This window comes from Cupressus sempervirens, chromosome 8 (genome assembly GCF_028749045.1).
Source record: "Cupressus sempervirens isolate cs-2001-9-10 chromosome 8, ASM2874904v1, whole genome shotgun sequence".
NCBI classification, from domain to species: domain Eukaryota; kingdom Viridiplantae; phylum Streptophyta; class Pinopsida; order Cupressales; family Cupressaceae; genus Cupressus; species Cupressus sempervirens.
In genome coordinates, this window is record NC_143125.1 from 296,118,854 (window position 1) to 296,146,482 (window position 27,629).

At 34.6% G+C, this 27,629-nt stretch overlaps 1 pseudogene across 1 annotated transcript in view; it reads right to left on the bottom strand.

The window, feature by feature from the left end:
* LOC149542591 (origin of replication complex subunit 4-like) overlaps positions 1-27,629 on the bottom strand; it is a 264,049-nt pseudogene that overhangs the window by 43,040 nt on the left and 193,380 nt on the right. The window contains exons 14-15 of the transcript XR_016355108.1: positions 6,328-6,422; positions 6,173-6,237 (exon numbers count right to left, since the gene is read on the bottom strand). The product of XR_016355108.1 is annotated as an origin of replication complex subunit 4-like (transcript). The remainder of the gene's footprint in view (positions 1-6,172; positions 6,238-6,327; positions 6,423-27,629) is intronic.

Genomic DNA, 27,629 nt, shown 5'->3' on the forward strand with positions numbered 1-27,629 from the left:
GCATTACTTTAACAAAGTCCGATTCACGGAGATCACACAAAAGTTCATTCATGGCTTTAGCATTGTTTTCAAAGTCCTTTTTCTCATCAGCATCAGGAGAGGGTCGAGCTGGAATGGTATATTCATTGACCACACTCGTATGCACATCAAAACCAAGAAACATAATGTAAATTTTCATATGAACACTCCAAAAGGCATAGTTTGTTCCATCAAAAAGGGGAGCACGGTTTGTGGCTATACCTTCTAAGGCACTCATAGTGACACGGGATAAACCTACTCTTAGGCTTTTAAGCTTTTGAAGAGAGAACCCAGACCTTGATACCAATTGTAAATATAGAAAATACTAAGATGGGGAAGGGGTGAATCAGTATTTTAAGAAATTTAATAACAGATAACTGATTCACAAGAAAAGATTTGATAGAATGACACTTAGAATTTATCATGTGGAAACCTTTTTGGGTAAATACCATGGTTTACTAAACGATTAACAATGGGTCGCAACCCAGTACAACAAGAGCTTCAAACTTCGCAATTCAAACTCAGGCTCCAACCTTGCTAAGAGCTTCAACTCAACAGTGAATGGCTACAACCAATCACCAACGGCACAATGATGCAAGATTCAAAGCTGCTTCTAATAGGATTAGAAGCACAAGAGTACAGCAATATAAATGTCAAGAATCTGGACTGGAAACAAACTGAGTCTCACCAGCATTAATTATTAGGAGGACCACCTTGGCTGTAGATTACCCTGTACACACACAGCTTAAAAAATGTGTGTTACGAAATAGGTAACCTGTATACTTTTGTATAGAAGTACCTTTTCAGTCAGTACTTGTTTACTAAAGTAATTGTTTATGTTGAGGATGGGGAGAAGGGATGATAGTGGGTGAGAGTACTGGCATTCTCCAAATCTCCCAAACAGACCTCCAGCATATTATCTTTACTGTTCACACAATAGTCAAATCATGCACTTAGATGGAACTTCAATTAGATCAATGCTAATAAATTTTTAAGATTCTCACCCTCTGCAAGCTAACAAATTCTCATGCACAAAACTACTGAATTGAAAACCACGGACTTTGTTCTATGTGCACACACAAAAACTTCCTCTCACACATTTAAGAAAGCCAATGTCTTCTATTAATACAACTGCAACACCAACCATTTTGCAAAATGATTCCCCTTTTTAGAAAAACTGTTCACTCTTACAACATTTATCTGACATCTATCATCAACAATTATCATTTTCATTTTAGATACATACTCCAATACTGTTATCAGCTCACTGAATATATTCTGAGACTTTTGACAGTTACAATTTTTTGCTTTTAACTGCAATTAGCTCAAACATGCACACTCTGCTGTTTTTCTAAAACTGAGATGCATTGGCCATTACTAACTCATTGCAAACATACAGAAGAAACGGTTCTAGCGCAAATCCATTACCTCTGATAGATGAAATGCCTAGGAACCAGTTTACTGTATAAAAGAAGACAGTTTTCTTACACCCAGTTACAAGTAACTGCCGCAAGGTATTTGGTGAGAAAGATTCCAACACCAGCTTGTTACAGGTGGAACGATACTCACTTTAAACCAACATTATGAATTGGTTAATGACAGGTGCCACCTTCATGCTGTTACAAAAGGATAAAAACCTTCCAATACTAGATGCAAGGCAGATGCAGACATGAATGGTTCGGTGTACACATGGCGGGTGCATACTTTAGAAGTCGCTAATTAATCAACATACTTTCATACAACAGTTTGAATCAAAATTTTCTACATAATCATTGCTGGGTGTCAAGAAATTAAGTTACCGATTCGGATGCGGATTCCAAAGTGGATTCCAGAAGCGGATACGGGATGCGGAGTTTTTTTTTTTTTTGGATGCAGATGCGGGAGGAAACGTATATATATATATTATAATATTAACATATGCAAAGAAATGCAAGAAATATACAAAAACAAATCATTTGATAAAGCATAATATGACTATGAATCTATGATACTTAACAGTTAATTGAACCCTTAAACAAAATTCAAGATATTTCAAAATTCATATGACATTCATATATCAATATCAATATGTGCTTGTCCAACATTAGCGTTTAGTCTTGACTCTTAAACAATAAGTTCAAATAGGTCATGTTCAAGATTCCAACAAAATAAAATTTAAAAACATGGTAAATGATTGAAGTTTGAAGATTCAATCAATCAGAGTCTGGCTCTGAATCATAAGGATTTGCAAGAAAATTCACATTCTCATTGTCATCTCCAACTGCTGAAAGATCATTTGAACCAAGCATGGTTCCACTTATGCTAGATGCACCACGTGCCACACTAACATCATCACCGTCTCCAACTGTAACAAGATCATGAAGTGTTGCATCCAAATCTGCACACTCAGGGGCTACATCCCAAAGCTTTGTTGCCCCTTCCTTGTAATGATCATTCTTACGTGACAAAAGACGCAAGTTGGTGTGGACAAAGACCAAGTCCTCAACTTTCTTGGAGCCTAACCGGTTGCGCTTCACCAAATGGATAAAGGAGTATGTACTCCAATTCTTTTCAGCAGCAGAAGAACTAGCAACCTATATAGTTGTCACAAATCATACAAATGAAAAGCAAATTAATTTTATAGAATGTGTGAAACACTAAATTCTACAATGCAAGTGTAAACATAAAATTTTAAAACAAATTTACAAAACAAAATAAAAAACTTACTTGTGATAGGACTTTGATTGCAAGAGGTTGAAGATGCTTGAAAGGTTGACCATACATGTACCACCATGTGATAGCTCCCATTCTATTTTGGTCCTTTAGTGCAAATGGAGAATGCTTTAACCCCGAAGCAAACAACCCAAATTTTTTCCTCACTTTTTCATGCATTTCTTCCAGTGGTAAGAGTCTTGAAAGGGCTTTGTGGCACCCCTCAGCAACCTCCTCATCCGCAAATGGTGCAACTCTACCCGGCATACCAGCTATCTCCTCACTATAGTACCTAGGAGATGAGGCATATGCAAGGAGGTGCAATGGGGTAGTCATCTTATTCTAGCGATGGTTGATAATTGCTTGCACTTGTTGCATAAGGCTTCACATTGCGTGGGGTCACTCTCATGTGCTTGTATAGAATGTTTTACCTTCTCAACCATGGTGTCCATGCCATCATACACATCCCCTAAGCAAGGTGTATCTGCATCAGCAAAACGGAGCATAGTCATGATGGGCTCGGTGAAATCCAATACATATGCCACACGAGCCCACCAACTCTCATTCAAGATCAAATTCTTGATCCTTTGTGCTCTTTCTGAATTTGCGATCTTCCATACACCCCATTGATGACCGATGACCATTTGACTTAATGCATCTTTTACCTTGAGGAGTCGTCTCATAACGATTGTATGAGATGCAAAACGGGTCTCAACAACCTAAGAAAGTTAACAATATGTCAATTGACAATATAATTATAAATTTTAATTTTTAACTAAATTACAAAATCATGAAACTTAGTAATTAAAAAAAATTAATTTACCTTCAGCAACTCCAATTTGGAGTATGTTCTAAAAATGGATTGTGACATGTGGTGGTTGGTCACAAACATCTGTATGTCCTCCCCCTCTTCATATATTTTCTTCACCCAATCTACTTCAGTGCCAATCCTCTGCATGATCAAGTTAAGGGAGTGAACAGTGCATGGAGTCCAAAAAATATGGTCATACCGACTCTCAACTAAAGCACCTGCACCCCTGCAATTTTTGGCATTCTCAGTGACCACCTATACCACATTCTCACTACCCACCATCTCAATGGCCTCAATGAGAATTCTAGAAATGAATTCTGAATCCTTCACTTGCCTTTCACAATCAATGGCCTTCAAAAACATTGCCCCTTTGGGGGAATTTGCAATCACATTAATCAGTGGCCGGTTTCTTGTATCCTTCCAACCATCTGACACAATAGTTAGACCCGAAGTTTTCCAAGATTTTTTGATTGGTTGAAGGTCTCTCTCTATATGTGCCCTCTCTTGTTGCAATAAAGTTGTATGCACCTTTTCATAGCCCGGGCTTGTGTAGTCAGCTGGTGATTCTTTGATTGCTGCCACCATTTCCTTCCAATATGGTTATCTCACCAAGTTGAAAGAAAGCCCATTCGCATAGAGGCAACGTGCAATAGCTTCATCAGCGTGGTCTCTTGTCTCCATTTTAAATGCGGTGTCCAATGGGCCTCTTTTACGGGTTGAAATTTCCACTTCTTCCTCATCCTCTTCTGGCACAGGTACCTGCAAGAATGGGTGTTGGGAGGATGCCATTGGTTCAGTGGGTGTCTTTGGCTTGCTCTTTGAGGAAGGACCTTGATAGTAGCTTTTTTTTGATCTATTGGTCAATGCATCAGCAGCTTCTTGTTCTCTTACGAATGAAAGTATTTCTGCGCTAGTCATCCCAGTACCATTTTTGCCTTTGCACATTCCAAATCCTTTGCCAGCAAGGCCTATAAAATGAAGCTTCACTCGAGAATATGAGCTATTGAAAGGTTTTCCTTTGTTACTTTGACAATAATTGCACTCCCAATAGTATGAGCCACCTCCTGAAACCTGTGATATCCGTGTTGTATGTCTCCACAAAGGAGAACCTACATCAATTTTGAAATTGTCAGTCCCTTCCCCTCCTTGGCCCCCCACTGAACTTTGACTAGCATTACCACCGGTATCCATTCTTGTCTAGTTTTTTGCAACCTATTTTATAAGAAAATAAATAAATTTTAATTAGTTCCTAACAACGATGAACATCAATGATCATGCATACAAGTGGAAAGAAGTGAAAAAAACTACTAAAATAGATACCCAAAGTTGCTTCTACATATCTTTGAAAAAAAAAAAAATTTGAAAAAAACTTTAAAAAAATCTTCAAGAACTTAAAAAAATCATCAAAAACTCAAAAAAATTCATCTAAATACTTAAGAAAAGGATTGATCACTTACCTTGAATGGTTTAAACTTCTTTGAGAAAGCTATCTCTCCCTCTTCGATCGATCCTCTTCGAAAATGCTGAACTTAGCTTCACAATGAAGGAGTGGTTGTAGGTGCAAACAAAACTCTAAAATGACTCTTGTGAATGCTTCTATGTTGTCTTCTAGGGTCGTTTTAGGGTTTTATTGTGAAAAAATGCTTTAAAAAATGCTTTTAGTCACATGTTGTTTCATAGTTTTAAGTTAAAATATATATTATTTTATTGGTTTTCCGCCTAACTCCCGCAGATGCGTCCGGATGCTCTCGGATTCCCTGCAGATGCTGCTCGGAAGCCACCCGCAGGCATTCGGATGCGGGTGGAAGCTGAGCCCGGAAGCCACCCGCAGGCATCCGGAGGCTTCCCGCATCCGTCCATATCGAATGCGGAAGCCAGGCACTAGGGCCAAAAATCGGTATCAGAGTCAAGAAATACAGCCTTATACATAATTGCTGGCACCAAGAAGATATAGAAGTGTTGACAAGACTATACTAACCAAACATGCCAGCTTACCTTACATACACACACACACATGGCACTTCTAGGTCTCCAAGCTAGCACACCATCAAAGAAAAATAGCAGCACCCTGTCCCCTACTTTGAAAAATAGCCGTACCCGTACTGGTAACCCAAGTATCCAAGTACCCCCGTCCTCGTCTAACCTTGTTTGAAAAAGGAAAGCACCTACAAATTTCTTTACTAAATTTTGACTTTGGAAGCTTTAGACCTCACAGTAGCTCACATTGCAAATCTCAAATCAAAAAGTGAACTGAGCAATAGCACTAGTCCAAAAGAAAAATCAGGTCTCAATTCCATTTAGGATACTTTTGTGGGTCATAGTCTTTCACAGGAACCTTAAGACAACTTGAAACTGCAATTGATAATCAATCTTAGATATTACAAAAAGAGTAAGAACTTCTGAATTCTCATATCTTCAATCTAATTAATGTTTTTGTTTAGTGGCTATCTATGTCCGAGTCAAGACAACAAAACCCTATACCAATTCCACTTAACCAAAAGGCAAGAAAGCAACTGCATTAAAACACTATAAACACAATAAATATGAATTTGAATAATATACAAACTAAGTACAGAAATCTCTTATATTCATATACAATATGAATATATGAATTCATAAAGCCTTGAAAAGCTGCTCAGATGTCGTACTTACTCTCAAACAAATTTGTCTTGAATAGAGATCACAAGTAGGATGAGCATTATGTAAATGTGTGTATTCTGTTCCAATGCCAAACAACAGAGGCAGTTATGTATTTTTTCTGGAGTACGGTGTGGATAATTGTAGAAAGTGATAGAAAGGTAGAAAACCTTTCATAATAGCATTGAATTTGTATGAGTTGCAATCTTTTGTCTCCAATCTCTTCATAGATACAAGCAGGTAAAGCTCTAGAACAGATGCATCTGCTTTAAAACAATTGACATATCATTAAAACACCCAAATTCTACTTCTTGTTCGATGGGAAACTCATCATTCACACAAAGCTTACAAAAATCTCAAATGATGATATTTATTCACATGCTACTTTTATTAGTTATGCTAAACATATACTCTCAAAATACTCAAACCGATATATTTTTAATAAAGAAGATGCATGTACAATTTACTTTAAATATCAAATTTTATGTTTTGTTGAATAAGGAAGCTGACTGAAAGCATCATAAAAATGTAATTGTAACAATAAAATAACCTGTTTCTTTCTCATTTATTCTATACACATTGTCTCTGACTTCATAAATTGTCTCCTTATATAGGGGGTTGAATCCATTTTTACCAAATCTATAGCCATTAAAAATGGCTTGCCTATGGATTTCTCCAATGCACCTAAAGATGGATAATGCATGCTGATGCTCTTCATTTATTTACAGAAGCATAATAGTCAACATATATATGGTAAGAAAATGCAGAAAAGTCATTTTTGCTAAGAAGCTTGATGCATGTAAATTTCACTTTACAACATAACTAAAAGTGGGTGCCATCCTTGAAGACACCTTTCGTTAAAGAATTGAAATCTCAATATTACCGCATCCTTCACTCATTGGGCTATTTGTACTTAATTCTTAAGATTTGAGGTTTAATAACACTTTAGGTATTGGTATGTTTAAGCCTTTTCACTGCCTAGTAGTAAGCTATTTTTTCTAATAAAAGACCTTTTTACCCTAGTAACTTTTTAAGTAATTAGATATGCTTTTCAAACACCATTGACTTATTTAAACCTTCTCTAGTAATTAGTATTTTCATTTCTTTCTTTTCCATTTTTTTGAGTTTACAACGAAGATTCAAAGAAACATTTGGTTCCAGGATTCTTTAACGCAAATCATAGTGCAATAATGACTGGTATCTCTTTTAGTAGTTAGAAGCCTTGAAGATGCAACTAAAATGAACAAATGCTTGTATGTTTCATAAATAACCTGCCACAACTTGACTTAAGATACCAGCTCTGCCACACTATGACTACAAATCTGTCACTAAACTTGTTAAGAGATGCGGTCAAACCTAGAGATTCAATTACCTGGCCTCAAAAAGATAGCAATTAAAAAAGAATTAAACGAGTTCGGTGAAACAAAGATCTTATAGGATAAGCTCAACAATTAGTAGACTTGATATAAATCTGCAATTAGTGCTAGCAGTCATCCATAAATGAACAGAAAGATAACAAAATAGACTACTGCATCCTCAAGACAAGAAATCGACATAACCACTTCTATCAGCATAAATTATGTTAGATTGATTTACCTCTGCTTCAAAGATCAAGTTATTGTATTCCTAAACTTGGCAGCTCTTTTCAATAGATATATCGGCTGACTCATGGAGACCCCTACATAGGATAATACAAAAGCCATGAAAATAAACCTAAACCTTGGTATAATCCAGTTAACTGTTGAAGATTGTAGCTGAGATAGAGATCTTTATCTCTAGTTTTAGAAATAGGGTTGTTATAAAACTAATGGTCACCTTCAGTTGAAAAGGACATTTGTGATAACTGTTGATGTTTGGTAGCTTCTATATATATATATATGATTAAGTTTTTATTATTGTAATATCCCCACATTTGGAACCATAATCAATAAAATATGATTTAAATATAAATAATAAATAAAATCAAAATATAATAATAAATAAATATTATAAACAAATTGATGATCATATATTTAAACATATGAATATAAATGCTATTATACAACTAATCATAATAAGATTAATAAATAAATAGTTAATATATTCATTAATATTATATATAGATAAATATAGTAAAATAATTAATATTATATCTATTGCATGCTATGTCAAATATTAAAATAATATAATAGAGATAAATATACTATCAATATTATGATTATCATATATTTAGAAATTAACAAATAAATTGGATCCTTTAAAAATTAAATAAATAAATTATATATAATAAACCCACATACCCCGGGGATGTGTCCTCAGCATAAAAACTCGAGTTTCTAAGACGGGGACATCCCCAGGACAAGAGGACGGGTATGGGACATCCCCAAGCCATCCCCAAAATGATCAAATCACCAAGGGACATCTCCGAAACTCAGGGATGCTTGGGTAAGAAAAGGGGGACTGCTTGTCATCCCCGATACGGAAAGGGAAAGCCTAGACATCCCTTGACCATACTAGTCCCCAATTTTTTGTATGTAAAAAATAAAAAAGTTAACACTAAAACATAAATTTAAGGCTCCTAACTTGGTTGCTCAGGTGGGCCCCACCCCTCCAAATGCACTAAAATGTTAAAAGAGACCACATTTTGGTTGTTTTGTCATTTGTTTGGATTTGCAAGTGAAGTTGGAGTGTGTTGCAATTGGCTAGGGTTTTCATTTTGCAAAAAGAGGGGGTGATTTTTTTGCTTCCAAGAGCTTGACCAAGGGTTTGAGCTTCCATTTTGTGCACCAAGTATGGAATTCTTTATGCTTCCATTTTCCATTTTTAAAATACATTTGTAGCTTGAAAAGTTTAAATTTTTATTTATTTTTCATTGTTTCAGCCCATATTTCCATTGCATATTTAAATCTCAAAACAAAGCACAATGAGCAACAATGAGAGTACTAGTAGTAGTGGTGATGAGGAAGAAAATGTGGTTGGGGGTGATGTTGCTAGTAGTGGGACTAGGAAAAGAGTTGATCCTAAATCTAATTTGTTTAAATACCCTTACACCATTATGAAGGATTTTGCAAAGGGTTCTTTCAAGAGAAAAAAACGTCTTCTCCAATATGTCACACCTAGGCCAAAAGATAAAAAGAATTCAGGAGGGACTAGGGTGATGGATTGCCATGTTTGTCTTGATGATTTTAAGGCAGCCAAGGGTGAAGTCACACTTTTTAGGTGTTACATGTCATAGAGTCAAAGCTTGTCCTAACTTGACTGACGAACAAAGATTAGAATTTCAAAGATTGCATTTAGAGGCTGAAATGGAGGGGCAAAATTTGACACTCACATCACTATCTATTCCATCACAATCATCTAGGTATATATCATCCACCATTGGTACTAGTGGTAGCCCTACTGAGTCTAGAGGGAAGAGAAAGATGAGTAGTGGTGAGAAGAGCTCTGTGGAAAGTATGTTTAATGCACAGGCAAAGGATATATTGCCAAAAAAATTGTCTGTCCCATATCATGTAGCCCGTTCCACTTATTTTAAACAAATGGTAAAAGATATATTAAATATGAATCTCTCATTTGTACCCCTTGGTGAGCATAAGCTACGAACCACCATCCTAGATGAAGAGTACTCAAAGACTGCTTTGTTGTTTGAAGATATGAAATGCACTTGGGTTAGGACGGGCTGCTCTATTGTGATGGATGGGTGAACCGATGTTATCATTGTCACATCCCCTGTTGGCTCTTTTTTTTTTTTAAGTCATAGACTACTCAGGAAAGAAGGATTTCAATTCACCATTTTGAGAGATGCCATAGAGGAGGTTGGATCGTCTAGTGTTGTACAAGTTATCACAGATTTTGCACCTATGTGCAAATCAGCTGGTATGGTGACAAAGGGTGCTTATAGGCACATCTTTTGGACCCTTTGTGTTCATGCCTTGAATAATACATTGAAGGACATAGGGAAGATTGAACGAGTGAAACAGACAGTGGTAGAAGCTAGAGAAGTGCAAATGTTTATTTGCAACCACCACACCTCACTTTCTCTATTCAGGTCCTTCTCTAAAAAGGTGTTTCTCAAACCAGCCAAAACAAGGTATATCAATTCAATTAAAGTTTACTTTTAGTTTGTTTTAAGTTATTTTTGTTTATAAGTGTTACAAACTTACATGTGATGTTTTTAATCATTAATGTTTAACATTATTAATATTTTAATTTATAATTGCTGCTATAGGCATTGCACATATTTCATCTTGATGGAGAGGATGATTGAGGTGTATGAGGCCCTTCAATTAATGGTGGTGAATCTAGAGTGGCGACGATGGTCCAATTCTAAGTCCTCTAAAGGAAAAACAGTAAAGCAAAGGATCCTTGATGAGAGTTGGTGGTCCACAATGAGGTAAGTTGCTGATTTTTAAATTTGATGTTAGTTTTTTGCTTGCTGATTTTCATACTAACAGTCTTAAAATTCTTAAATTTCTAATTCTGATTTTAATTTTTGTTTGCGTTTTGCAAATATATTTACTCTATCATAGCACCCATTCTAGATGCCATTAGATATGTTGATACTGACGTTCCTAGTTTGGGAGAGATATATGAGACTATTGACAGCATGTTAGGGAAGATAAAGAGAATTGTTGCAGCAAAGGATCCTATATTAAGGTTTTATGAGGAGCATATTAGGCCTATTGAGACGCGGAGGTGGAACATGATGAATACCCTGCTTCATATGAAAGGTTTGCTCTAAATCCCAAATGGCATGCACAGTTAGGTGGAAGGGGCCTCCCATGTGATGATCCCGAGGTATTGGATGGCTTCACAAGTGCTATTGATAAAATGTATTTAGCTCAAGAGGCCTCTACTCTTTGTGCACAGTTCCTTGACTTCACCAACCTTTGTGGCCCAAACTTGAGTAAGCCAGAAGCAAGGTTGGATAGAGTTGTTTAGGCACAAAGAGATCCTATTGGATGGTGGACCTAGCATGGGAGAGAGAGATACACCTAAGTTAAAAACGCTTGCCACTCACCTCCTTGCACAGGTTTCTAGTTCCTCAGCTGTAGAGAAGAATTGATCCACATATTCATTTATCCACTCTATCAAGTGGAACAGACTTAACTTTAAAAGAGCAGAGAAGCTGGTGATAGTGCATCATCCTCTTCCACTTGCAAATCGTTAAACTCCAAAGTATAGGTAGACACCAGCTTTGTGGTGGGATGTTGAGCCTAAGGATGTGGCTCAGATAAATGAGGATGACACAGCACCAGGATTGGTTGGAGTTCCATTAGATGAGACTACGCTTCTTGTAGAGGATGATAGTGAGGAGGACTCTAAATTTGATGCCATGGTAGTAGAGGCAGAATAGGAGCAGCAGTTTGCTTCATATTTCTATGTTTTGTTTTCTATGTTGAACTTAAACATGATTATGATACATTGATACTTATTACTTTATGGCAGCACTTTAGCCTTTAGGCCTATAGCTTTGAGCATATTTAGATATTCAGATTTATGATATTGTTCACTGCTAAACTTATATTTATATATTTGTGTTCACATATTGATATGCATATTGACTACTGAAACTGAAATCGGTTATTATTTCCTAGATAGCATTCAAATGTTGTATGTTATGGTTCTATAATGTTTAAATGATATGCTTTGTGCTTAGTTTCATATGAATGACATGCATATTTGCAAATTTCAATGTATATTTAAAAAAATTTCTATATATATATATATAGCTGTACCCATTTTCTACCCCCTTTCCTCCAAAATTGCCAAAAAAAATTGTCGTCCTAGAAACCCATCCTGCCATTCCCCCACTGTTCCCATCCCGGAAACTCGAAGGTACATAGTAATAAACTATTATCAGTATCATAATGCAATGAAATTATAATCTTCCAAAGGACACAACCTTAGAAAATGGTAAATCTATAGGTATAAATAGTCGATAAATCATTCATTTCAGCGTCATCAGACAATATAATTCATTCAATAATTTTCATAACCACTATCATTCATTCTCAAACTTAAGGTCTAATTAGGAACATCGCAATTGGTATTAGAGCTATCATCCTGCCATCCTATACAAGGAACATAGTTAAAGTACCCAAAGAGTATTGGAAATTTAAAAAAAAAATAGATGGACCAATGAATGACAAGTTCTGAACATGTTCAATGACAAACATTGAAGATATTAGAGGAAGCCAAGGAAAAGATAAGGAGATTATATTTCTCACTAACGATTGGTAGAAATGGCCCATAGTTTTGCATAGTGCATAGAGCATATAAGACAAATAGTGAAATCACTTTTTATACACAGATGATCCAATCAACATTATAGAGATAGTAACATACATGTCTATGCTTAGAGTCAACTTGCAATAAGAATGAGGAAAAGGCACTGATCGAGACCAAACAAAGAGAAGAGTTCAAAAAAAGTATGTCTGAAACTTACTAGTAAAATATCAATGGATATAAGAGAGCCCAAAAATACACAATGAGGAACCTCTTCTAAGTTACTAGAGCCTTATCAAGCATTCAATGAATACATCACCATTCTGAAAATTCACCAATCAATAGCATGTTATGCCCGAAAAATTGATGTATAAGGGGAATAGCAAAGGCATAAGATCCGAAATATTTTAACTACGATATATTATTGCCAAAAGGATTGTATTTGTGGGAAGATATCAATAGTCAAGGCTTATTGTGACACTTATTCTCATTTTCGTCTGTGTTATTTATACAACATGATGGATCCACACTGGTTAAACTTTCGAAGACCTCGAAAATCTTCAATATTCATTTGTATTTGAAGCAGTGCTTGTAGATGAATGAGATAATAAGGATATAGAAATTAGATTAGTCAAAGGCAACAAGAGAGACAAGACATCATATAAGAGATTTTATAATTCAATGAAAAAATAATTTGTATAAGCAACTCATATGGAGGAGTGAGATATGTTACATGAGGAATGGCGAGTAGAGTCTTAGATGCAGTAATGTTTTATGATCAAAAAAATTCTCATTCTTGGAGAGCATGTGAATATGGAAGACTGATTTGGCAAGGAACCATAAAAGATATAAGGATCGGATGAATTTATCAAGAAGGAAGAAAAATGATATATCAACCTAGAGAAATTTTGCTACCCGCCAAATGTATACACCTCCACATTAGAAATACATGGCATTGAATGCTGATTGTAAAAAAAAAACATGGCTACTATTCCAGGTGACACCGTTGAAGGAAGAAATATAACCAGCACACAAGAGATTGGTGAAAACAACCCTTATTTAGAAAAATAATGAGAAGGAATCAATAAACAAAAGGAAAGGAACCCTGCATAATACCAAAAACAAGTATGAAAACCCGCCAAAGAAAATCGAAAGATATACGAAAAATAATAAGAAACATCTTAATGATTCAAGAACCCATACACGTGGGAAGCCAAATGAGAGGAAGTTTAAAACAATCGAAAGACCAAATAATGAGAATCATAATAAGGAAAATGCAAAAATCCTTGTGGGATAGGAAAAATTACTAAAAACAAAAAGAAACATCAAACTTAACAAAAGCACTCAAATAAGGACAAAAAGGTAGAAGACAATAATATCAATAAAAATATCATTCTAAGAAAGGGAGCATATAGAGCTTGGGTCCCACGTAGAAATAAGGGAAGGTTTAAGAGCTGAGCTATATTATAGATTAACCATATTTGATTTCCTATGAGAGAAGAAGAAATAAGGAAAGTAATTTCACAAGGAAAATTAGTTGAAAAACAAATAAATAAATCAAGCAATTTCCATTACTAAAAGGGACACATTTTTTATCTTTCCTAACATCTTACATTAATAATGGTTAATCATATTAAATGACTTTGTCACGAACTTTGAAATTACTATTATAATTAAACTTTTTATACATGATTAGTAAAAGATAATTTAAATATTATAGTGAATAAGTAATATATAATTATGATATAAATTTATTCTATACATGGATAAATAAATCTATTATATATAAATCTATGCAATGAAATATATTTTATATAGATATGAAATATTATTTCTTATCTATTTCTATGTATCTTAGTGTAGGGAGTTTGTGGAAGGGAGAGGCAAAGTAATTTCGAACACATGATGGATCATCCCAATACTAGGGTTAGGCTTTGAGGGATGTCGCTTGTAGTTTGTTTCACGCGACCTTTGCGCAATAATTCTAGCATCTTAAGAATAACCTTAGCATTAGCACTAACCATGGATAGAAATAACAATTACATGCAAATACAACCAATATTAGAAAACAACTATGTTACTCGGGGACGCGTTTCTGGCAAAAATTGACCCCGTCCCCTCGTCCCCCCATCCCAGAAACTCGAAAACTTCCGGAAACTATTCCCTTGGCTGTCCCATAAAATTAATGTTTCAGTTTTGATAATTTATTTGATTTCCACTCTCATGTGAACTCTAAATTTAAATTATTTAACACAAACATTATATGTTAAGGTTCTATAATTTATATAAGCATGCATTATCCATGTTTTTATATGAATATTTAAAATTTCCCTGTATATTTTAAATTTTCTCTACTTTTTATAAAGCTGTTCCCACTGTCGTCCCTTGCCGTCCCCTGCTCCGAGAAAAAAAAAAATTCGTCTCGAAAACCCATTTCCCTGTCCCCACATCCCCCCATCTTGGAAACCTGGGGTAACATAGGAAAACAATAAATCACATAGAAGAGAACACAAGACACAAGGATTTAACATGATTCACCCAATCCCTGGGCTATGTCCACCAACAGCAAGTCCAATATTATTATTATCTAGTGATTACAATTTGCAATCCCTTACAACTCAATACCGCCACAAGAAGCTACAATATTATCATACATTTTGAAATCCCTAACCCTAAGCCATTTTATACAAGTTTTTGCTGCTTACAAAATTAGGGCTAGAATAAGTCGTCCAAATGGAAAAATAATAACCAACGCTTTTTACAATAGTAGTCAATTTTGGCTTCAGAGGCTCTACCCCCAAAAACCCCTTCGTGGTTGTTGCCCCTCAACCCCACCCTTTGCTGCGATAGGGAGCACACCTAGGGCGCTACTTGAGGACTCCATAAAGGGTGTTGCCCCTTGACCTTGTCTTGGGAAAACCCCTGTAGAAAAAATCTGAGGGGGAAACCACGCCAAATAAACCTCCAAGTCTTATTAAGCTCCACATCACAATAATCTCCCACTTGGAGAGTGATCAAACTCCACAACAATAACCTTCCACTTAGAGACTAATTATAGCATTGCTAAACCTATAGCTCCCACTAGAATATCAAGCCACCCTGGACTCTGTTGTTCTTTTATTCTATTCAGTCTGAAAAACCAATCAAAATTGAAGAGGAGTTCAACTTCTCCTGTGTAACTGCCTTGGTAAACATATCTGTTGGATTATCATCTGTATGTATTTTCTTTAGCTTTAACTATCCAACATCCAAAATTGACCAAATGAAATGGTACTGCAGCTATATGTGTTTTGTCTTAAATGTAAAGCAGAATTCTTAGCAAGATGAATGGGACTCTGGCTATGTGTAAACAAATAAGTATCCCTTTGTGGGTGTCCCAATTCTTCCATGAAGAATTGAAGCCATATCATCTCCTTGGTTGCTTCTATAGCAGCAACATACTCTACCTCTGTAGTGGATAAAGCATTAACCTTCTGCAATTGAGAAATCCAACTCACCATTGTCCCACCAACAATAAATACATAATCTATAGTACTCTGCCTAGTATCAATATCCCCTGCCCAATTGGAGTCAACATAGCCCTGTAAATTAGTAGTAGAGCCCCCAAAATGTAAACGATTACTGGATGTTCCTCTCAAATATCTAAGAATCCATTTAATTGCATTCCAATCCTCAATCCTTGGATGACTCATATACTGGCTAACAACTCCCACTATATGTGCAATCCCTGACCTGGTACATACCATATCATACTTTAAACTCCCTACAGCTGAAGCATAAGGTACCTTGGACATTTTAGCCTCCAATTCTAATATCTTTGGACACATCTCCATAGTCAATTTCAAATGACCACGTAAAGGTGTGTTGGCAACTTTAGCATTCTCTATAGAGAAACGTTGCAATGCCTTCTCAATATAATTAGCCTAAGATAAAGTCAATTTTCTATTTGTCCTATCTCTGCAAATCTTCATACCAAGGATTTGATTTGCAACTCGCAAATCCTTCATAGAAAATGAATGTGCTAACTGTTGTTTCAACTCCTTAATGTGATTTATGTTAGACCCAGCTGCAAGCATATCATCAATAAATAAATATAAAATAATGTAGTTGTCATCATCCAACCTCTTAAAATAAACACAATGATTTGAATGACACCTACTGTATCCTTGCTCATGCATAAAGCTATCAAATTTTAGAGACCATTACCAATGTGCTTACTTCAAGCCATATAAACTTTTCTACAATCTGCACACTAAGTACTCCTTACCTTTGACCTTAAATCCCTGCAGTTGTACCATATATATCTCTTCATCCAAATCACCATGAAGAAAAGTTGTTTTAACATCAAGTTGCTCCAAATGTAAATCTTGAGTAGCCACAATACTTAAAACAGTACGAATAGAAATCATTTTAACAATAAGAGAAAATATCTCACCAAAATCAATGCCCTTTTTCTGTGCAAATCCTTTTACAACTAACGTGACTTTAAATCATTTCTTACCTTCATACTCTTCTTTCAACTTGTAAACCCATTTATTCTGTAAAGCCCTTTTATCTGTAAGAAACTTGCATCAATCCCAAGTCCTATTTTTTAGCAAAGAGTCCATTTCTTCTTTCATTGCAGACTCCCACTGAATCTTTGTATCCACTTGCACAGCTTCATCATAACATTCAAGTTCAAGAGCATCAATAAAATAGAGTACAAAGAGGGAGAAAGATCTTTTTGGAGGTCTACTTAGCCTTGTTGACCATCTAACATTCACTGGGGTGTTTGGTATTTGTTGTTGTCGTTGTTGCAAAGCATGAAGGACTGCTCGAACATCTTCATTTTGAGTATAATCCAGCACTACATAATTATTTTCTTCCTTCTCATGTTGCTACAATAGATTTTTGTACAACACTTTTTCATTGAATATGACATCCCTGCTTCTTACAATTTTATGATTTTCAAAATTCCAAATGTAACAAATGAATTTTTCAAACCAATTTAAAACACCTAATGACCTAATAACTAATTCCATTCCACATGAAAAAGACTTCCTTTAACTATTTTTAACTAGAAAGGAGTAACATGTTTAGCTGAAAGTAAAGTACAAGTATCAACTAATATCTTCAATCCAACTGATAACATGTTCAACTGAAAGTAAAGTAACAACTAATATCTTCAATCTATCTGATAACATGTTCAGCTGAAAATAAAGTAACAACTATCTATTTAATCTTCTATGAACATAAAGGTAAAGGTGCAAAAGAACATACAAAAATTAATGGAGAAATCCCTTTGTCATGTTGTTCAAGCCTCGACATTGTGAGAGGAGAAGCATTGACATAAGTTTAACCTCCCAACCATAGACCATACTTATCTCCACACATTCTAACTAAATAGAACAACCCTCCCTACCTCGGGATAGGGCTTGGGATTTTCTTAAATCCATCCATCTGAGCTACTTGGTGGTTTGAGTGCCCTATTAGTTATTCCTAAATAACTAAAGCTTATGGACAAACAAAAAAGATCTCATGATTGGCACATATGCTTGTATCTACCTTGGCCAAGGATTTCAATTTGGGTTCGTAAACCTGATCTTCACCACTCAACTTGACAACAAATTTCATTATCAGGACATGCATGAGCTATTATGTGTTTTTATTACATAGTTATCTGATTCCATTCTTTGATTTTTGCAGGTTATCTTCACCTCTTTACAATTCATGGCTTCTTTGCCGGTGAATCCTAGGTGCTTGAGAGTTTATTACCTTTCTATCTTATTTACACCTCTTCACCTCTAAGCGTCTTTTTCGGCGAATTCCTTGGTATTTGAACATCATGGTATTAATTACTTCTTTGCAAATACATAAAAAGAAAAAAGTAACATTACGAACAGGATCATTGGCTCTTGGATTTTATTACAGTTTTCCATCCTCCATATAACTAAGACAATCTCATGATTATTTGGTAGTAAGCAAGTGACATGATATCAGTTTCTTGTAAAGTTCCGACTAAGGAAACTATGTCTTAATACATTCAATCTAGTATTCTGATCTGACAACAGTATTAATACCAAGAAGGATAAATGAACAAAACAGAGCTCAAACTTGGTGTAACATTGAGTATAGAAGAAAAGAGACAAAGTAGGCAAGTAACGAAATGAATTTAGCTTGACTCACACGACCTATAGTAAGGTAATTCTTCCTCTTGTAGCTGGATTAAATGAACTTCCACGGCCTTCCTTGCTCTAAACTCGTTGATGGATGAAGAAGAAAAATAATGGATTCAATTCAAAATCGTAAGATGTGAATTCCGATGTCGAGCTGAGACTAACTCGGCTTGCTAAGCTTTGAGCAGATGTAAGGGTAAAGTTAATGCAATATGAAGAGAAGTTGTGTCAAATACGATCCAAGATATTTTATTAATTGGCCGGCCTTGGCTCTTCGGCTACCTTCGGTTATCAAGAAGGCCATTCGAATGCATCACTAATTCAAAATATAAAAGAAAGAAATAAAGAGGGAAAAAGAATAAGGAGTTGAAGAGTTTTTAATTTTTAATTTTATTATTATTATGCACTCTTTTATACGTTCATGTGTATATATTGGTGAAATGACATTATTAGATTATTAAATTATAATTTATTGGTGTCACTTCATTTTTATATACGTGTTCGTATTTAAGAGTTTATAATAATGATTAAATAAGAAATTCCAATAATAAATCTTCAAAGGTATGAATTTTATATTTTTAATTTAGATTATTTAAGTTTTTATTATATTGCTTTCCTAATAGCTCATGCGGTCCCAATAATGCAACCTATGGTCAAATCTTCGTATCCTTTCCAAGGTAGTCTTAGGTCATACCTATTGATCCTAATGACTGAACCAAACGACCATCCCATTCCGATGATCCCCTTTAGCAATGCTTCCCCTCACTTCAGTCTTCTCTTGCGATCACCCAAGCAACAGTATTCTCACCAACACATTAATTCAAAAATATATTGATTGATAATTCAAATAATCATCTAACAAAAGTTATAGGTTACTGGTTATTTCATCAACGTCTATAATAACTAACTCATTTCACATGATTATGAAAGAAATAATTCGTTAATAGTTGATACAACGTATATAAATAACTAACTTGTTTCACATGATCAGGAAAAGAAATAATCTATTAACAGTTGATACAATGTATATAATTAACTAACTTGTTTCACATAATCAGAACAAGAAATAATTCGTTAAACCAACAGTTATGATCAAATTAAAAATTAGGGCAAAATTTGGGATGTAACACCAAAGCTTACAACCAAATTCATCAATGTCATATGCAACAAATCCACATTTCTTTGACTTAGCTTCTAGCTTGGTTCTATTTTCAAAATTTATATGTGCAAATGCTTCAAAATCAAAGGTTTTTTTTGAGAAAAGATAACTCACCTTCTGACCAGTCCATGCTTCCTCTAGAATACCATAGCCCAAAGGAGTAGAGGGACCTCTATTAATCAAATATACAACAGCATTGACAATCTTTGCCTACATGTTTAAGAGTAGCCCAGCATGCAACCTCATGCTCCTTACACGTTCCATTATTGTCTTGTTCATATGTTTAGCCACTCCGTTTTCTTGTGGAGTCCTTGGAATAGTTTTTTATCTACGAATACCATTATAGGAACAATAATCTTCAAATTCTTTGCTGCAATACTCGCCACCATTATTAGATTGAGACATTTTAGCTTTTTACCAGTCTCATTCTCAACCAAACATTTCCATTTCTTAAAAATTTGAAATACATCGAATTTCTGTCAAAGGAAATAAACACATACTTTTCTAGTTGCATCATCAATAAATGTAACATAATAATGAAAGCCACCAAGGGAAGATACCTGAGTTGGTCCCCATATGTCAATATGCACAAACTCTAATTTCTCATTTTTCTTTTCCTTCTCACTCTTCACAAAACTAACTCTTTTGTTTTCCATACACACCACTTTCACAAAATTCCATATTGACAAATTTTAGACCTAGTAAAATTTTCTTTGAATGAAGTAATTTCATACCTTTCTCACTCATGTGTCTAAGTCCGTTGTGCCATAACGTTGTATTAGAATCTACAACAATTGTTTGTTCTCCTTGCTCAACTATAGCAATTGTTCCTAAACATTTATTTTTCTCTAAAACAATTAATGTAGAAGGAACAACATGACCTATACAAATATATAAGGTGCCTACTTTCACACCTTTTGCTACTATAAGGGAACCTTTTGAAACCTTCCAAATTTTATCATTAAAAGTAACTATGCAACCCTCATCACCTAGTTGCCCTGGTGAAATTATATTCCTACTCAATCTTGGAACATGTCTTACCTCATGTAGCAGCCAATGATTTCCATTCTGCAAATTAATCTTAACTTTTCCCTTTCCAACAATCTGATAGGGTTCATTATCCCCAAAATAAACAAACCCAAAATCCCCTTGGACATAATCAATAAAATAACCTCCGTGGGGTGTAGTATGAAATAAAGCCCTAGAATCTAAAACCCAAGAATCATCAACACTTTCTAAGGAAAGAAACAAAGCATCCTCTTCGGATTTGTTACCTACCACATTTGCCTCTTGTTTCCATCCTGTTTGTCTCCTTCATTGTTCTTTCGAGTCCAACAATCTTTCTTCTTATACTGCAGTTTTCCACAATACCAACAATCTTTTGGTCCTCTAGATTGAGACCTCTTCCCCTTCAATTTTCCTCCTGATTTCTCACGATTTCCAAAATTGTTTCCTCTCAATCGTTCTACCTTTGCTTTGTGCATTCAAAGCACTTCCTGATGTAGATTTGTCTAAGGTTTTTCTACGAGTTTCCTCACTTGGAATAACACAAATCACACCATCAAATTTTAGGGTATTAGATCCAAAAACATAATTACTCACAATCATTATCGAGTCATTCCAACTTTCAGGCAAAGAACACAAAATCAAGAGAGCCCGAATTTCTTTATCAAAATGGACATTCACAGAAGATAACTGACTAGCAACTATATTAAATTCATCTAAATGATCTACAACAAATCCACCTTCTGCCAACTTCATATTAAATAAATGCTTCATGAGAAATACCTTTTTTGAAGTGAAGGGCTTTTCATACAATTTCGTTAGGGTTTGCATCAACTCTTCTGTTGTCTTCACTTTTGTGATGTTAAATGACATTGATGGTGCCAAGCATAATCAAATACTTCCAAGTGCCTTTCTATCTAAAATCTCCCAGTGCTCATCTGTCATAGATCCCTGTTTCTTGACTTTTCCTTTCAATGGCTTCCATAATTCCTTCTAATAAAGATAATCCTACATTTGCATTTTCCATAACTGAAGGTTCTGCCCATTAAACTTCTCAACCTTTAGCTTACCCTCGTCTGTCATCTTTCTCACTCAATCGTGAGACTGTAATGTCCCCTTTTTAGCATTCATAGCATGATGTTGTCATTAGCCTATTTCCCCACGGTCCCATAGGCTAACCAGGACATTAAAGGGACTTAGAGGCCATTTGGCCTAGATAGTTTCAGTTGTAGGTCTTTCTAAGGGGTTTTGAGGCAACTTTGCGCATACTTACTATTTATAGTAAGTCATCTTGGATATGGTCGGACATCCAGTGGCAGCGGTATGTCGATGGTAATTGTTTAAAATCGACAAGAAGACTTGTTTATCATTGATAAGATTTGTTATGCATTGATAAAGCTATTTTATAAAGTTAAATATTAAATATTTAACTTTATTAATGCATAGACTATAGTTTGTGGAAAATATTTAAATTAAAAGAGTCCCCTTTATTTTATAACACATTGGAGACATAAGTTACATAAAGGGAGTTATATTTTATCCCACATTGAGAAAACGAAGAATTGAGCTCTTGTGAGAACACTATAAAAGAAATGGAAGAGCTTCTTTTTAACATGCTTGGAAATATCAAAGAAATTGGATAATATTCTAGAGATTATATCTCAATAGTTTGAAAGACGAAATCTCTTCAAGCTGGAAATCTTGATGCCATTGAAAGATATGGTCTTGAGATTCAACATGGTAACAGCAAGTTCCTGTCGCGCGGTACTATAGCAGTGAGTTACTGTAGCAGCTGGAATCACTGTAGCAGTCGAAATCATTGTAGTAGCGAGTTACTGTAGCAGCAAGTTACTGTAGCAATTTCAGAACTATTAACACTGCTGTAACCACAATGGGTATGGACCATCATTGAACTTTATAGTTGATATAATGCATTGAGTTTAATGAGAAGATATGATTGTTATGGTAGTTGTAATTTCCTGATAATCTGAAACAAGAAATAAATGAATGGTCATTGTTATTAGTTGCATATGGTTCTATGTTGCCTCCTATTTGCATCTCATATGAAACACAAACAATCTTGAGAAACCATTGATCAACATCAAGCTGAAAACTATAAGAAATTTAGTTGCAAGACAATTGTTTGACAAAATTACAGGAAGAAATAGACATTAAAATAACAGAACAAGGCAGGTTGTTACAGAGTCTCCTACTCAACTGTGAGACCTTCCTATATAAGATAGCTAAAAAAGAAATAGATGACAGTTTAGCTATAAAAAAATGACAGTTTGGCTAAACAAAAAGCTTGTTAGCATTAGCTATGGACACAAATAACAATTACATGCAAATATAACTAATATTAGAGAATAATAAATCAGACAGAAGAGAACACAAGACACAAGGATTTAACGTAGTTCACCCAATCCCTGAGCTATGTCCACCAACAACAAGTTCAATATTATTATTATCTAGTGATTACAATCCGCAATCCCTTACAGCTCAATACTGCCGCAAGAAGCTACAATATCATCATACATTTTGAAATCCCTAACCCTAAGCCATTTTATACAAGCTTTTGTTGCTTACAAAATTAAGGCTAGAATAAGTTGTCTAGATAGAAAAATAACAGCCAACACCTTTTACAATAGTAGAGTCATTTTTAGCTTTGGGGTGCTACCCCCGAAAACTCCTGCGAGGCATTGCCCCTCAACCCCATCCTTTACTGCAACAGGGAGTGCACCTGGGGTGGTGCCTTTGACCTCATCTTAAACCCTCGTAGAAATAATCTGGGGGAGAAACCACGCTAAATAAACCTCTGAATTTGATTAGTCTCCACATTACAACACTTAGTAAGTGGGAAAAGTGATGGAAATGAAATATATATAATAAAGATCTATTGAAACATTACAAATAATCATCACTTAGTATGATTCAAACCTATAAGGGGAATGCAAGAACAAATCAAGGTCCAAAAAGGGATCTTATTATTGAAATTAAACTATATTGTTTAAAATTTTAAATATAAAAACTCATCCTTTACTCTGTACTAGCATATCTTAAGATAGGGAGTTCGTAGAAGGGGAAGGCAAAGTAATTTTGGGCACATGACAGACTATCCCAATACTAGGATTAGGCTTGGAGGGACATTGGATGTAGTCTATTTCACATGACCTTCGCACAGTAATTCTACCATCTAAGAATACCTTTAGTACTAGAGAAAAGAATGAAATTTCTCATAACTAAGATATAATAAGCAATGCATGTATTATATGTCTACATTGAGTCTACTTTATGTTTTCATGCATTCATATGTCTACTTTGCTTCTCCTCTGTGTTTTAATGCATTCACATGTTTGCTTCGTGTCTTCACGCATTAATGTGTTTGTTTCATGTCAGTGTCTTGATTCATTTGTGTGTCTACCTCGTGTTTGCATTGCGTCTCTGTGCATTAATATCTTTACTTTATGTATGCTTTGTGTCATCAATCAATTGTTCTTGCATGGGCTATCATATATTAGCATAAATAATTTGAAAAACGTTTAAAACATATATGAATTGCTTGAGGACAAGCAATTTTGAGAGGGAAGGACTGTCATATCCCCACATTTGGAACCATAATTAATAAAATATGATTTAAGTATAAACAATAAATAAAATCAAAATATAATGATAAATAATTATTATAATTATATTATAAACAAATTGATGATTATATATTTAAACATATGAATATAAATGCTATTATATAACTAATCAGAATAAGATTAATTAATAAATAAATAGTTAATATATTCATTAATAGTATATATAGATAAATATAGTAAAATAATTAATATTATATCTATTACATACTATGTCAAATATTAAAATAATATAATATAGATAAATATACTATCAATATTATGATTATCATATATTTAGAAATTAACTAATAATATTGGATACTTTAAAAACTAAATAAATATATTATATATAATAAACTATTATCAGTATCATAATGCAATTAAATTATAATCTTCGAAAGGAAACAACCTTAGAAAATGGTAAATCTATAGGAATAAATAGTCGATAAATCATTCATTTCAGCATCATCAGACAATATAATTCATTCAATAATTTTCATTTAACCAATATCATTCATTCCCAAAACTTAAGCTCTTTTTGAGAACATTACAATTATATTAATTGTCTAATTAACGAATAGACATAAGGGACATGTCTCTTCATCACTTATTCTCAATTTAAATAAGAGGTCGCTGCCATTTGGAAAACACATACTAGACATTATGGCAGTGCTTAGTTCTTTTGCAGTGATCCCGAAAATCCAACATGGTATCAGAGCCACACTGCAAATGTAAGAAAGAGTAATATATAGATGGAGTACATATTCATATGTACCATTTTCAGTACAATTTCATACATACATGAATCATTGCCAATAATCATCACAGAACCATAATTCAGAGAGTACATTGGATACAAAATTATGATATAGGGATGGATATAAAAAGGAAACGATTAGAGGACCAATATATTGAGCATTTAATAAAGAAAACAAACTCTATGATTTAGAGGAAGATAAAATACACACACCCATTACAAAGTGATTAGGACGAAGGAAAATAAACTAGTTAGCAGCAAAATTATATTAGAGAAGGGGAAGTTTGACGTATATAGCTAGCAATTAATATACCAAACACATAGAAGATGTTAAGGAAATCAATGATCATTGAACATTTTTTCTTTATATCTTCATCTTGTATGAGGTGTCTATGCAGAGGAGCGTTTATGTTTCAAAGAAACGAGAGGAATTACTAAGGAGAATGATGGAAGAAAAAGGCAACGATCATCAGGGAAACAATATCAAGTCTTGAATATTTAGCACCTGGCATGCATGCAGAGAATTAATATAATGAGCTGGTAACCCTAATATAGATACAAGGCAAATTGCATGGCACAAGCAATCAATCAATAGCGAGCAAGCACCATCAAACACAATTTCATCCTTTCAAGAGATCGGTATTCAATAAGAGATGCTTTGTTAGTTTGTTCTTAATAATGAATGGATGTAGATATATTACAAGAACATAATAGACGTCATTCCCTTATGTGCAGAATCGGCAAAGAGTCGAGTCCACACTTAACATTATTTAATTCGAGTGGCAAGTCGTACTCACAGATACCTGAAACAGAATAGATGAAAACAAAAGGATAGTCAACGTCTAAGTCAGCAGAATCAAGAATAGAGAGAGTATATAAAAAGAATACAAGTTGATATTGGGAATTCGAAAGAGCACTACAACAATATATGGCTAGAACATTATTCACAACTTTACAAATCATTATTGAGAAACGTTTAATGCAATCGGTAACTCTTGTTATAATCACTCCATTGAGCATCACCATTTGGTAGAATTCAATTGCATGGTGAGATAATAATACAAGAGAAGAGGAATTACATCTGTAAGCCCTAGTCAGTAAAGTGAAAGACTTTGCTTTTATCAAATACAAGGTTGATATTGGCAACAATAATGGGATGATAATGTTTGCAAACAAGGTTTCATATGATGGGATCTGTGAAGTTCCTAACCTTCAAACCATGCAGATATCATCGGGGAAAGATAAGATAGGGAATGATCAAATTCATAGATGCATGACCATCTCATGCAGACATTATTGGAGAGAGATATAATCGACATAGAGGATGCATTAAATAGTTATGGTGTTGCATGTGACTATATTGACAAGCCGACTCCAATAAATTGTCTTACATTACAGTAGAAAATTTGAATGTAAAGTCTAACATAGCCACTTAAACAATGACCTAACCCATTCATTGATGGCATCACCAAGTAGATAAGATGGGAGTGCTAATAAAGGTTAACACGAGGAATTACCACTATACACAAAAGGTATAAGGAATGTAGAAATAGGTTGGTGCATACCAAGCCAATAATATGCCCTCTCGTAATCATTCTCATGCCACGAAGGAAAGGTTGTCCCAACATGTACCAAGCAAAGAATTAAAATGAATTGAGTATAATAGAGATATTGGGCCCCACATATGATATATAGTTCATTGATTGGGAATGAATACTAATTCAAAGTAGCTCAATTTAGTATAATAACTAATCAATAATTATAGATGTATATTCAGTATTATAAGGTTAGTGGTTATATCATTACAACCAACAAACATGCAATGGAGAAGGGAATCTTTGGCAATAATGACTTATCTTGAAACAATGACTTAATAGAAGAAGTTATTTGAAGGGTATTATCCTCTGACTACATGAGATAAGTATTTTTTGAGTATTATTTCTAAATATTGTATTCCTAATATAGTTATTTTCTTATTTATATTTCTATACTAGCTATATACCTTGATCTTTTCCTTTGAGGATTTTCTTGTAGGAAAAAGAGGGAGATTGAGATTCAGAGGGAGGCTAACATTTCGGGTAACCTTGAAAGGGAGGGAGCAGATAGAGGATACGATTTAGTCAACCTTTGATGATCTCGATCATATTCATTTAGAGGGAGTAAACCATGTTGAGATGGATTCTTCAGTGATCAATAAATTGTAGTAGACAAGAGGACTGTGATTCATGAATATACCTCATGACTATGATTTTAATGGGCCTACCCCCTTGTGTACATCATGAGGAAGTGATGAGTTCAAAATGGTGTCACTTGTATTTGTAGAACTTATTGACAGGTGGCGATCTTACAATAGCTTAATTTTCTATTATGATGGATATCTTATGATCTCTATGCACATCCTAACTAGTGTAGATCCCCAAGCTATATACTCCTTCTACACCATTGATAGGGTTAGAATGCACAAAATGTTCTAAAAACCTTACTCCCAAGATAAAATGAGACTCCACAAGGTAGTCCTCACCCACAATCTATCCTACTTGACTACTTAGACCAAATCTAAGAACAA